A 12,343-nucleotide genomic window follows, 5' to 3' on the forward strand; every position below is an offset into this window, starting at 1 on the left:
TACACAATTGATATAATTTTCCAGCATACAAATAACTCTACATACTGCTACAGTTAAGCCACTAATAGAATGTTACTGACAAAATCTATCACTTTTCCTCTCACTTATTATAAATACTTCATGGGGCATATCCTAAATAAGCAGTACTTCCTTTCACTCATCACAAATGAGTTACAGCAACATAAAATTTGAATGTAGTTTTGGAGTATATATTTATTTGGAGTTCCATAGATCAATATGTGAACAGTTAACAGGATACAGATTGAGCCAAGTTCTACAAAATCATTATTTAGTACATAATTACATTGAATTTATGATAAAAAAGATATAAATACTAAATGGGTAACAGACACTTATTAGTAGTTTAACGTATGATCTATCACACATTCTTCATAAATTTGAATTTCAGTTATGCTGTACATAGACTATGGATGATATTATGCACTGTAGCTAAGAAATTCATCTATACTATAATACCTTTCATCTAGAAATGACTGCATTTGTTTTTCTTTAAACTTGGGCATGTTTACAATCAGATCTTCAATTTGTGACGGCAGAGCATTAAAAATCTTGGCACCACTATACAGAACCTCCTGCTGCATAATACTCTTTTTTTCACATTAGGAAAAAAATATATTGCACAGTAGTTGCAAAGATTTATCAACAGATTTCTGCATGAGTGCCTAGGATGGACTCCACACAGTTCTTATTAGCCCTGTCAATGAAGACAAAAAAAGGATGAATAGGGGAAAAATGTGTGTATTCATAAATTTTTGTACAGTGGTAGTGGTGAGTATCATGAACAACATATTAAAAATCCCCACATGCGAGCTGTGAGCATTGGGGTTGGGGTGGTGATGGGGGGCAGGGGGGGGGTGGGGGGGTGGGGGGGCTTAAATTCACTTTTCTACATTTTTCTCGAATAACTCAAACTGCGGCTTCTGGTGAAAATGTTTCTCAGCAAAAAATTGAACTACCTTACATTTCCTACAAAAGAAGTCTTGTTCATTTTTTCTCTAGAACTAATAATTTCTGCACTGTAGGGGATGGAAAAATCAAAAATGATTAAACATAGTGTTTCAATGGTATAAAATTAATGTTTATTGTTAAATGAAGTGGGTTAAGGCCAAATATTAAATGACTGTACAATATCTAAATACAGTAGATCCTTACTGAGGGATAAATTGTGTTCTGGGGATGTGATTGGTGGCAGTGGGAGGGAGCAGGGCTGGAAGGTAAAAGTGTGAGCGAAGGTTAAGTCACCACAATGAGGTCACTTATTTCCCTGAGTGGTATATCTGCAAAATGAAGAGTTAGCAAGTGAGACCCACTCTCTGTACACCACTATGTTACAGGAAACAACTACACACTGTTTCACAATCATAACAACCCTTCCACAGCATGACTTGTAAATCACTGGTGCAACTATATGCACACACACCTGAAGAGAGTTTATTTTCCACAAAATGTATTGTGCACAGACACGTCTGGGAAGTGTTTGTTTTCCACAAAATGCATCAACACTAAATGGAGTACAGGTATTGGTTACTAGTAAAACTACACATACGAACAGAATCTACATATATCTCTGCATACTGCTGTAGGGAAATTGGTTGTTCGTCATTCAGATTGATTGTTGTGGCTTCCTTCCAGAGAAGGTCAGTTCCCCCACCACCACAACTGCTTGCTCTTCAGTTTAGGCACAGAATAACTGATTATCCTCTCCCCAGCATTTCCTGTCCAGTTTTCTTACGTGAGTAGACAAAATAACTTCAGTGTGCTCATATTTAAACAGTGGAGTGATTTTCAGTTTATTAAGTGGGTACTTATTTGCCATAATTAAGAGTGTTTTTATATAAAATATGAACCTATAAACAACGGCTGAGAAGTGTTTAATATGTGAGAGCAATGTTGTCAGTGACCTATGCAATGTAGGTGAGACAGGAATGACAAAATGCCAGTTATTTGAGAAAAGATGGGACAGCTGGTAGTTTCAGGAACAAAAAACATGGTGTACTTCACTTATCTTGCAGAAAAGAGTAAACAGAGCTAAGTCAATAAAAAGATTTCTACGAGAGGCTGTTTCAGAGGACTAGTCTTCAACGTCAACTGGTGTCAAATGTTTGCATTCAGCTGAAGTGAGAGTTGATTTTAAAACCTTGCTGTCTGTTTTGTGCAGAAGCTACTGACGATGAATTTTTGGATAAACAGAGGAAAAAAAAAAACCCAAAAATGGTGGCGAAACGTTTATAGTGTTCGATCCTTCAGTTACGATAATACAATTTACAATTGGTGAACCTCGTACACTGGAGGAGGAGGAGGAAGATGAATGGAGAGACATCATCAAAAAACGGATATGCTCTGTTGGAAATTTACATGCCACAGATGCAAGATATCATGAGAACTGCTATAAAAAGTTCTTTATAGTTTCAGCACAAAATGTAAGAAAAAGTGGACGCTCTGAGGGTGAAGGAATGAGTGTATCAATGGAGGAAATATTTAGTTATGTACATGGGAATGATGACTGCCAGTTGACCTTAGATGAGTTTTCGGACAACGTTTCGGGAACATTACCTCCTACAAAGGCAGTCCAGAAGAGACAGGGAAAAGTATGGAGTCCTCCACATTGCTTTTAGCACAATCACCATTAAAAAACTGTTTTGTGCTTTCATAGCTGAGGTGAAAAAATTTTGAATGATGCAACATACTTTTCGAAGTGCAAAGATGAACAAGCAGAATGGGAAAGAACTGTAAAAGCAGCTGCCACTATAATCTTAGAGCAGATTGAGTCAATGGCATTTGATAGTTCTGTTTTTACACCTTAAGAAAAATTCTGTAGTGGGGCTGAGGAAATGGTATCTTGTACACTCCACGTCTTCACAAAATGCATTTCAGTTAAGGAAAGGGAAAAACAGAGAACTGGAAAGGAACTGACACTTATATCCCACACCCTCATTGCTACCATTCACCACCGATTGTTTGTATCACCCATACTCTATGTTGTCGCTCTCTTTATTCATTCATTCACCGGAAGACTAGATAAAAAAATATCATGATAAAAAAATATGATCGATCTACTTGCTGTTTTGGGATTCAGTGGAATGTATCACAAAGCAGCAGCTGGAGCTATAGATTGTGAACCACACTGAAGAGCCTGCCCCCAAGTGGAACATTTTGTCAATATATATTTGACAATGTCAATTTCAACATCTGCACTATTGAAGGCTGGAATAGTTTCCACAGCATGGGGAGCATCAAATGCATCACCCCAGCTTTAGCTTTCCCACCATCTGAAGAGATCCAATAGTTTAAATCAGCTCCCTCTGACAAATAGGTAGGCCATCTGAGTGTTATGAACCAGTAACAACCAAAGATCTAGTAGCACCTGAAGCAATACTGAACATCATCTTTTGCTTATGTTGTTCTGAGTGTGGGGGACAATGCCAATGCTGAAATGGTTTGCGGGACATGACATGGTACATGCATGAATGGTGCACCATTACTTAATCTGGAAGATGATGATGATGATGATGATGATGATGATGATATGATGATCCAATTGTTGATTCTGAAACATACACACTCAAGGTAAGATGTTTTTCATAATAACTAATGTAGATTTTATGTTATTTCTGGGTTCAATGGGCATTAAACATTAATTTTATACCACTGAAACATTATTTTTAATAATTTGCAATTTTTTCATTCCCTACAATACAGAAACCATTAGTTCTAGAGAGAAAATTACCTTTATTGTAGGAAATTTAATGCAGTTTCGTTTTGTATTGAGAAAACATTTTCAAATGAAGCCACAGTTTTCAAGATATTCAAGAAAAACATAAAATGGTGACTTTGAAACGACCCCCCCACCCAAATGCTCCCACCAAACAGGTGGCAATTTTCAGTATGTTGTTCATGACACTCTCTCCCCTACTACTGTACATGATTTTTTCCACCAAAGTTTCCTCCATGGACCGGACTATGCTTCTGTGCACAGAACACTTTTTTTTTCTTTTAGTAGTTGATTGCCCCAGAATATGACACCATATGCTATAAGTGGATGAAAATAGTCCAAGTATGGCGTATTTATTGCGCTCATCTCCTTACGGCCAGATATAATTTTTAAGGCAAATGTTGTTGTGCTTTATCTTTTGCACAGGTCTTTAATATGGTAGTGCCACTTTGGTTTCTTTTCTATAGGTAGACTCAACCTTTAAGATCTTGTGCTCACCCATTTTTAGACGTATTTCATCTGCAACATCAGTATTAAAGGAGAAATGAAGATAATTTGTCTTTTTTAGAATGCCTGAAGACCATAACTTTCAAACCAGTTTACCACATCTGTAAATGCCTTATTTGCTACCTCATTTAACATATTTCCCGAAGGATTATTAAATGATTTAATGATGTGATCAGCAAACATGGCGACCTTCCCATGTTCTGTGCATAGTGGCAAATCATTTATCAATATCTGAAAAAATCAGTGGGCCTAATACTGAGGCATGAGGCACTCCAATGGCTATGGAGCCCTAGCCTGAAGATACATTGCCATCATACAGTCCTTCCATGATTACTTTCTAATGTACAGGTAAGATTCAAGCCAGTTGCCTACTACCCCACTCATTCCTCAGGTTTTGGTTTTATTCAGGTGTACATGGTGGTTGACAATGTCAAAAGCTTTTGACCGATCACAAAATATTCCAACTGTCATCATATTGTCATTTACTGATTGCAGCACATTTACAACAAATGCATGTACTGCATCCTCCGTTGATATCCCTTTCTGAAAACCAACCTGGCTATTGCTGAGGATGTCGAATTTATTAACTTGCTCAATCGTTCTGCTGTGTATCAAATTTTCCAGTGCCTTAGCAAATATAATGAGAAACCGGTCAATAGTTTGTAATTAGTAGTTTTAATTTATTTAGTAAACAAGAGTAATCACATTTAAAACAATTTTCTGCAAACAAAAAATAGTCTTCTTGTGGCACTCTTAACACTCTCTCTCTCTCTCTCTCTCTCTCTCTCTCTCTCTCTCTCTCTCTCTCTCTCCCCCCCCCCCTCCCCCAACTTCCAAAATTCAACTTTCATTACCCAATTTGTCACTTGATCCAACTAAAAAAAGTGTGTACTATCTGAATTGTCTTAGATTCACATAAATAAAATGTCCATTATCATAATCTTCCAGTAAATCCTTTATCTCACACTTTTTCTATGAAGCATATAGTGGAACTCCTGTTATACTATTTCCCATTTAAAATCTTCACAAAATTGTCTTATCTACTGGTGTGAAGTAAAATTTTCCCTTGACTTTATGTAAATTAAATCACATAAGACCAAAATTTTGTCAGTACATAACTACATCTCTATCATCATTTACCCTCTAAAAGTACATGAAATGATAAAATTATAAGTAAAAATTGTGTTTTATGAAAACACATTCTTTCAGAAAGAGACTTTTTGGAAGTATTTTATGGCTTTCAATTATTTATGGCAAACTTCAGCGCTTTATATATTTTCTGGCCTAACTCTTGAAAATGAATTAACAGGACACAAACCAATTAGTAATATCCAAACATATTTCTCAATAACAAACTGGTACCAATAAACAATAAATTTTAAGTGTAGAGAATTAACAGATGTAACAAAGCCTCACTGATGTATGCCCTATATAAAACTTAGAATACTTTAAGGTATAAAAACTGTAATAATGCTGAAGTATGATCTTGTTCATATAAGGGTTAGGCAAAAATATGAAACCACCACAAGAAAGCATGCTTCAACATAAATGCAGTTGGTAGCCAAGCCTGGAAGTTACACTGTTGTATTTAACCATGAATGGCACATGTCCCAAGTCCACAATATGTTGCAAGTGCCAGTCATGGTCAGAACAGTGTTCCATGTAATTGTGACTACATTATTACAGCACTAAGCGAATATGAATGTGGGCACATTCTCGGTACTCATTTTGGGTGCTTCCACAACCAAGACATCTTCCGTGTTTTGTGTTTCAAGAGGCAGCATATCGAAGATTTATACCACATATAGAGAAAGCAGAAAAACAACCACAAAGTCACAACTCGAACCAAAGTGTGTGCACTGACAGTTGTTGTTTAGGACTGTAGTAAAAAATAAGAGGACGACAGCTGAAAAAGTCACTGCAGAACTGAATGTCACACTTGTAAACCTATCAGCATCAAAACAACATGAAGAGAGCTCCAAAACCTGCAAATTCCAGGGAAAACTGGAACTCCAAAATCACTCATCAGACACAAATGCCCATAAAAGGGAAAATGTGGTGCTGAAGCCATAAAACCTGGCCTATAGAGCAATTAAAGAATGTCATTTGGTCGCGTGAGCCTTGTTTCACACTGTTTCCAACTTCTGACCGAATTTACATCCCAAGCATGAAATGTGGGTGGGGTCTGGTAATGTTTTGGGCAACCATCCTGTGATATTCAATGGGCAATATTTTTGTCCATCCCCTGTATTCTGCAAGATAATTTACTGGAGATTGATGGTACAGGGAAAATTTTATAAATAAAAAAACTAAAAAATGGAGTAGAAAGAACTTCTACCTGTACTTCGCAGACATCAGATGTCATACAGATGTGTACAAAAGAAAACACAAATGCTCGCTTCTCGGACTGAAGGAGACACACCCATTTGGTAGAAAAGAGGAGTGTACTGGAGAAGACTGGGCTAGGTTAGTAATCCATATCATGAGGAACACTTAGTATGAGGGGTGTTCAATAAGTAAAGCAACACATTTTTCTCTCAGCCAATTTCAGTTGAAAAAATGCGGAATTTGCTGTGGGACATCATGGAAATACTAAGACTAAGAGGCCGCCTAGTACCGATATGTGAGCGCAACAACATCATGAACTTTTTCATTCTCCCTACTTAAGTCAATCTAAACAGCTTAAGGAAGCAAACAGAGCGATTCTACACTGAAGAATCAAAGACACTGGTATAGGCATACATATTCAAATACAGAGATATGTAAACAGGCAGAATATTGCGCTGCGGTCAGTAATGCCTATGTAAGACATCAAGTGTCAGGCGCAATTGTTATGTTGGCTACTGTTGCTATAATGGCAGGTTATCAAGATTTAAGCAAGTTTGAAGGTGGTCTCATAGTCGGTGCACAAGTGATGGGGCGCAATATCTTCTAAATAGTGATGAAGTGGGGATTTTCCTGTACAACCATTTCACAAAAGTACTGTGACTATCAGGAATCCGGCAAAACATCAAATCTCTGATATCACTGCGGCCGGAAAAAGATCCTGCAAGAATGAGATCAACAATGACTGAAGAGAATTGTTCAACATTACAGAAGTGCAACCCTTTCACAAACTACTGCAGATTTCAATGCTGGGCCATCAACAAGTGTCAGCATGCAAAGCATTCAATGAAACACCATCAATATGGGCTTTCAGAGCTGAAGACCCACTCGTGTACCCTTGATGACTCCACGACACTCCTGGGCCTGTCAACACTGACATTGGACTGTTGACGACTGAAAACTTGTTACCTGAATGGAGAGGTCTCATTTCAAACTGTATTGAGCGGATGGACGTGTACGGGTATGGAGACCACCTCATGAATCCATGGACCCTGCATGTCAGCAGGGGACTGTTCAAGCTGATGGGGGCTCCATAATGGTGTAGGGCATGTGCAGTTGGAGTGATATGGGACCCCTGATACGTCTAGATATGACTGAAGGTGACGCATACGTAAGCATCCTGTCTGATCAGCTGCATCCATTCATGCCCATTGTGCATTCCGACAGACTTTGGTAATTCCAGCAGGACACTGTGAAACCCAATACGTTCAGAATTGCTATAGAGTGGCTCCAGGAACACTCTTCTGAGTTTAAACACTTCCGCTGGCCACCAAACTCTCTAGACATGAACATTATTGAGAATATCTGGGATGCCTTGTAACATGCTGTTCAGAAGAGTTCACCCCCTTGTACTCTTACGGATTTATGGACAGCCCTGCAGGATTGATGGTGTCAGTTCCCTCCAGCACTACTTCAGACATTAGTTGAGTCCATGCCATGTCGTGTCGCGGCACTTCAGCGTGCTCGCAGGGGCCCTACAGGATATTAGGCAGGTGTACCAGTTTCTTTGGCTGTACAGTGTATTAGACATAAGTTATTCATTGAGACTGAAGTTTCTTGGGGTGGCAATGCACTACAGGGAGGGGGGGAACCAATGGAAGAAAGAGAACTATTGTACTGTAACAGGACCTAAAAATAAGTTAAAACAATGTACACAGGTGTTTGAGATATGAACTGAGTTACCTTTGTTGCTTATACTGAAACTCCTATGTCATTTTATGGCACTATTGATATTCACATTTTTCAGAATAGTAAGCAATATTATACACTTTTCTGAACTTCGAAAATACAGATGGTATAGAGCACCAATTACACACCTAAGTACTGTGGCCACACAGATGGCAATTTATGAAGACAAAACACCGTCAAAGAATGTGTGTGTGTCGTCAGAAGCTACAACAGAAAATATGCAATGCATACACCCTTCTTTGCAAGCAATACACATTGAATGAGCATTTACCTTAACTAACATACAAAAAAATAAGAAAAACAGATCATAACATAATGGTGGCTGGTCCTCTTTCTTCTTCTTCTTCTTCTTCTTCTTCTTCGTGAGAATTAATCTATATTTATACACAGTCACAGTATCACCATAAAGTTTTTGACAGACCAGCAATTTTAATTGAACTGAATATAAGAAAGCTACAATACACGGAACAGAATCTGAAAGAATTGTATATATGACAAAAAAGTGAAAAAAATATGCACATACAAAAACCAGGTATACGGTTAACAGGTCTAAGGCTACAGCCACACTGGACACGCCTCGTTTGGTGCACAGGTACCTATCGACTTGCCTGGTGCCAAGAGCCTAGATGCCTGATGGCTGCACCAGAGCATCGATACCAGTCACCAAAGGCATGTTGTTCACTTGCACTGTGGAAATGTCTTTTCCAATACTGAGTTAGAAAATGTTTTTGGCAGAAAACACTTATTTGACATATTAACTGTTGAGGAAAGTGCCATCATGCTGGGAGCATAGTATTAATTGAGAGAGAAGAAGTTAAAGTGGTGAATTCAACAGTTGTACAAACAACTTCAGTAGCTCCACAACACACTTTTGGTTATTTACAAATGATTGTAAAATTGTTTGACATCCTTCTAAAGGCTATTACAGAAAAACAACAGAAACTAATCACTAATTACAGAGCTAGTATATCTCCTCAGTATATTGTCATGAAGTGGAGACAGAGCTGGTGATGTTACCACAAGCTCTTCACATTGATTTGAAAAGCTACAATTTTTACAAAATACGCAATCGCTTCTGAGCACAAAGATCCTAGTGTTTCATAAAGTGAAAATCAATCAACAACAGATGAAAGTGCTACACCCTGTTTCAAGTCATTCAATCTCCGGAGTTGTCAGATGCTCCTCAGATAATAAACACACCTGAACCATAGAGGGGGGAAAATGTGTTCCACTGAGGCTACAAGCAAAGGCAGCCAGATATTGGACCTGGAGTGAAAGAGATTGAAATACTGGAGCGAGACATCGACAGAAGCTAAAATGATGACTTCTGTTCTTTTGGGGTTTGTTACCATAATACACACATCAAAAAAAGGTTTGCATTACCCCGGTTCCCAGAAATCCTGAAGATAGACATTGACTATGGGTATTGTATAACAGACAGTCCCTTTGACTGTTCAGAGATGTCACTAAACCTGTCCAAAGACGTAAACAACCATGCATGAGCAGCGCCTATTAGATGGATGGGGGGTCGACAGTTGATCAGTTCCAGTCATTCCACCAGGAAGGGGGTACACAGCTCGTGTTGTCTGTAATTCAACCATGCCTGGATGGTCAATACTGCAGTTTGATAGTGTCCACATTGTTACTTTGTGCCAGTAAGGGCTCTCAAGAAGGGAAGTGAACCAAACCGATGTTGTTTGGACATGGAGGAGATACAGAGAGACAGGAATTGTCGATGACATGCCTTGCCCAGGCTGCCCAAGGACTACTGCTGCAGAGGATGACCACTACCTACAGATTATGGCTCGGAGGAACCCTGACAGAAATGTCACCATGTTGAATAATGCTTTTCGTGTGGCCACTGGACATTGTGTTACCACTCAACCTGTGCCAATAGGCTGCATGAGGCGCAACTTCACTCCCGATGTCCACAGTGAGGTCCATCTTTCCAACCACGACACCATCCTGCACGGTAAGGATGCGCCCAACAACATGCCGAATGAACTGCTCAGGATTGGCATCACATTCTCTTCACCAATGAGTGTCGCATAAGCCTTAAACCAGGCAATCATCGGAGGCGTGTTTGGAGACAACCTGGTCAGGCTGAACGCCTCAGACACACCGTCCAGCGAGTGCAGCAAGGTGGAGGTTCCCTGGTGTTTTGTGGTGGCATTGTGTGGGGCCAACGTATGGCGCTGGTAGTCATGGAAGGCACCGTAACAGCTGTACGATACATGAATGCCATTCTCCAACCGATAGTGAAACCAAATCGGCAGCATATTGGTGAGGCATTCGTTTTCATGGATGACAATTCGCACCCCCATCGTGCAGATCTTGTGAATGACTTCCTTCAGCATAATGACATCACTCAACTAGAGTGGCCAGCATGTTCTCCAGACATGAACACTATCGAATGTGCCTGGGATAGATGGAAAAGGGCTGTTTATGGACATTGTAACCCACCAACCACTCTGAGGGATCTACGCCGAATCGCCATTGAGGAGTGGGACAATCTGGACCAACAGTACCTTGATGAACTTGTGGATAGTATGCCATGACGAATACAGGCATGCATCAATGCAAGAGGACGTGCTACTGGGTATTAGAGGTACTGGTGCGTACAGCAATCTGGACCACAACCTCTGTAGGTCTCACTGTGTGGTGGTACAACATGCAATGTGTGGTTTTCATGAGCAATAAAAAGGGCAGTAATGTTGTTTATGTTGATCTCTATTCCAATTTTCTGTACAGGTTCAGGAACTCTCGGAACAGAGATGATGCAAAACTTTTTTTTTTTGACATGTGTGTATATGGTTGAAATTCCCTCTTGGCAAAATTTTATACTGTGAAGCAAAATTCAAATTTTAATTACTGTAGAACTTCAGTCAGTTCAAGATGATATTTCCCTTTTAAAATATCTGGATATCTATGCTTTATGACCCATGATAAAGAAGAAACAAATGAAATTACATAATCAGCAGTGTTTATCAGGTATTATAATCTTTGAAGCCACAATGTGGCATCCCAGCAAACCAACATGACTTTTCATCTACTGACACGGAAGGACTAGCTTAGTCTCCTAGTGCTCAGTGCAGCTGGTCTCCTAAGTTTAGCAAAGTGATTCACGTGGCGAGTCACAACATATTAGGCATCAAGCAAGGCATGTCCACTGTGGCCATAGCCTAAGAGACATTGCTACAAGAATGCATATAGTAAAGCTCACAGAGAAAATAAATTAATGTCATTAAAAGGCAATGGTCATTAGAACTTGTGATGAAGCAAGCTGGGATATTTTTATTTCTCCTCTTGTTCTGCCATCTGCCCACTTAAATTCGTTTTTTTCAATTTTAACTACTTACTATTAACATACGTGAGTATAATCTGCATTTTCATAAAAGAGAAAGGTTAGCCCTCAATTTTAAAGAATATAGCACCAGCTCTAATTTTGTGCTTAGTTTTATGTATGTAATTGATTTTCTAATTTATTTTGACTATTCCTAGTTAGTATCTTTCACTGCACGGCGGAATCAGTAATTGTTTCGTAACTGAAATTCTATTGTTGATGTATAAACAAATATAAATTCTGTACTAATTATAAACATTTGGAGGAACAACTTATTGTATTCTTAAAGGCTCTATTTGGCTCTATTCGAAAAAGTTAGCAAAGCCAACCCTTAATTAATTCCAAGTAGATTAAAAGTTTCATCAAAAGTATTGTTTGCGTAACTATATATGTCAATTTCATGATTTAAACAAATAATTCGGGTTAATCCTTGCAGTAGGAGAAAATGTTAAAAAGAACCAATTTTTCGATGTATTCAGTTAATTTAATGAGTTGAGTTTTAATTGTAATTTCTGTAAATTTAACTTCAAACAATGTGTAAGTCCAGAACCTATTATTGTGAGGATCTATAAGGGCACTGTTTTTGGTCAAGAGACTGTCAGTCCAGTACCTTTCTATTTTTCAAGAACTGTGAACTTTCTGGTTAGGTTTTTACTGCTCATAGATGTTCAGTAGTAAACTATGGT

At 38.7% G+C, this 12,343-nt stretch overlaps 1 protein-coding gene across 1 annotated transcript in view; it reads right to left on the reverse strand.

The window, feature by feature from the left end:
- LOC126248657 (cell cycle checkpoint protein RAD17) overlaps positions 1-12,343 on the reverse strand; it is a 144,993-nt gene that overhangs the window by 847 nt on the left and 131,803 nt on the right. The gene's annotated exons all lie outside the window — the stretch shown is intronic.

This window comes from Schistocerca nitens, chromosome 3 (genome assembly GCF_023898315.1).
Source record: "Schistocerca nitens isolate TAMUIC-IGC-003100 chromosome 3, iqSchNite1.1, whole genome shotgun sequence".
Lineage (NCBI taxonomy): Eukaryota > Metazoa > Arthropoda > Insecta > Orthoptera > Acrididae > Schistocerca > Schistocerca nitens.